The following is a 2,500-nucleotide window of genomic DNA, read 5'->3' on the forward strand; positions in this document are numbered from 1 at the left end:
GCATCTGCGTGTAGGCTGCCATTCCACGCGGCAGCCCCTGTTTTCGTCAGCGTGCCCCCCTGACGAATTTTCCTGCCTGGCCCAGTCCAGCGTCCAGCCCCTGTTCGTCGAAAAATCTGCGCTGCTGATTTTCCACGACGAGCCTACTTTCGTCAGCGTGCCCCCCTGACGAATTTTCCTGCCTGGCCCGGCCAGTCCAGCCCCTGTTCGTCGAAAAATCTGCGCTGCCGATTTTCCACGCGGCAGCCCCTGTTTTCGTCAGCGTGCCCCCCTGACGAATTTTCCTGCCTGGCCCGGCCAGTCCAGCCCCTGTTCGTCGAAAAATCTGCGCTGCCGATTTTCCACGCGGCAGCCCCTCTTTTCGTCAGCGTGCCCCCCTGACGAATTTTCCTGCCTGGCCCGGCCGGTCCAGCATCCAGCCCCTGTTCGTCGAAAAATCTGCGCTGCCGATTTTCCACGCGGCAGCCCCTCTTTTCGTCAGCGTGCCCCCCTGACGAATTTTCCTGCCTGGCCCGGCCGGTCCAGCATCCAGCCCCTGTTCGTCGAAAAATCTGCGCTGCCGATTTTCCACGCGGCAGCCCCTGTTTTCCTCAGCGTGCCCCCCTGACGAATGTTCGTCGAAAAATCTGCGCTGCCGATTTTCCACGCGGCAGCCCCTGTTTTCCTCAGCGTGCCCCCCTGACGAATGTTCGTCGAAAAATCTGCGCTGCCGATTTTCCACGCGGCAGCCCCTCTTTTCGTCAGCGTGCCCCCCTGACGAATTTTCCTGCCTGGCCCGGCCGGTCCAGCATCCAGCCCCTGTTCGTCGAAAAATCTGCGCTGCCGATTTTCCACGCGGCAGCCCCTCTTTTCGTCAGCGTGCCCCCCTGACGAATGTTCGTCGAAAAATCTGCGCTGCCGATTTTCCACGCGGCAGCCCCTCTTTTCGTCAGCGTGCCCCCCTGACGAATTTTCCTGCCTGGCCCGGCCGGTCCAGCATCCAGCCCCTGTTCGTCGAAAAATCTGCGCTGCCGATTTTCACCGACGAGCCTACTTTCGTCAGCGTGTCCCCTTGACGAATTTCCCTGCCTGGCCTGGACAGTCCATCTTCCAGCCCATGTTCATCGAAAAATCTGCGCTGCCGATTTCCCCGACGAACCTGCAGCTGCACAAATCTGCGCTGCCGATTTCCCCCCCTGTCGGCATGGCTGCCGCTGCCCCGATGTCCAGACCAACAGTCTTTTTTGTCGACTTTGCCGATTTTGTCCGCGCTGCCGATTCCAACACTACCCCCTGCATCCAAACCAGCATTGTTTCGTCAGCTCTTCCCCTGACGATTTTAGCCCTGTAACAAACAGTAGGCCTCCAATCCCGCCAACGGGAGCCAAGTTGATAGGGAAGAGAATTGAATGACGCGCCTGGTCCTCGCACCCCGCCACCCGAGGGGCCTTTTTCCCGGCAGCCTCTGAAAAACTCTAGCTTTCACGGTCCTCGCCGCCCCTCACCACCATGGCAGGCCTCTAATCCCACCCATCAGCAGTTGTAGCCGATAGGGCAGTGATTTGAATGACGCGTCGCGGGCCGCCGGGTCATCTCACCCGGCCATTAATTGGAGCGTTTTTGGCTGGCCGAGGATGGGGGGATGGATCTCTTCTTCCGAAAAAGCAAACAGTACATCGGGAGTTATGTTGACGGGGCATGGAATTGAATGACCCGTCGCGGGCCGCCGGGTCATCTCACCCGGCCATCCCGGGGAGCGTTTTTCCCGGCAGCATCGGGGAAACTCTTGCTTTCACTGCCCGCTGCCCAAGTCCCCACTCGCATCGGCCCCCCGCGCCAACAAGCCAACGCTGCCGAATCGGCAGACACTGCTGCCGAGTCTGCCGACACTGCCCCGCGGGCTGCCACTGCCCCAGTGTCTAAACCAGCGGTCTTTCTCATCGAGCCTTGGACTATCCAGTCCGTCCTGACTCATCGCCAGCACCTGCTGCCGATTCTGCCGACTTTGCCGATTTTCTCGGCGCTGCCGATTCCAACACTGCGCCCACCGTGTCTGAACCAGCGCTGTTTCCTCAGCGTGTCCCCTCGACGAATTTTCCTGCCTGGCCTGGACAGTCCACCGTCCAGCCCGTGTTCGTCGAAAAATCTGCGCTGCCGATTCTGCCGACTTTGCCGATTTCGTCGGCGCTGCCGATTCCACCACTGCCCGCCGTGCCTGAACCAGCGCTGTTTCGTCAGCGTGTCCCCTCGACAAATTTTCCTGCCTGGCCTGGACAGTCCATCGTCCAGCCCATGTTCGTCGCAAAATCTGCGCTGCCGATTTTCCCCGACGAACCTGCAGCCGCACAAATCTGCGCTGCCGAATCTGCCGACACTGTCCCGCGGGCTGCCACTGCCCCAGTGTCTAAACCAGCAGTCTTTCTCGTCGAGCCTTGGACTATCCAGCCCGTCCAGACCCATCGCCAGCACCCGCTGCCGATTCTGCCGACTTTGCCGATTTCGTCGGCGCTGCCGATTCCAA

This window comes from Populus nigra, chromosome 2 (genome assembly GCF_951802175.1).
Source record: "Populus nigra chromosome 2, ddPopNigr1.1, whole genome shotgun sequence".
Lineage (NCBI taxonomy): Eukaryota > Viridiplantae > Streptophyta > Magnoliopsida > Malpighiales > Salicaceae > Populus > Populus nigra.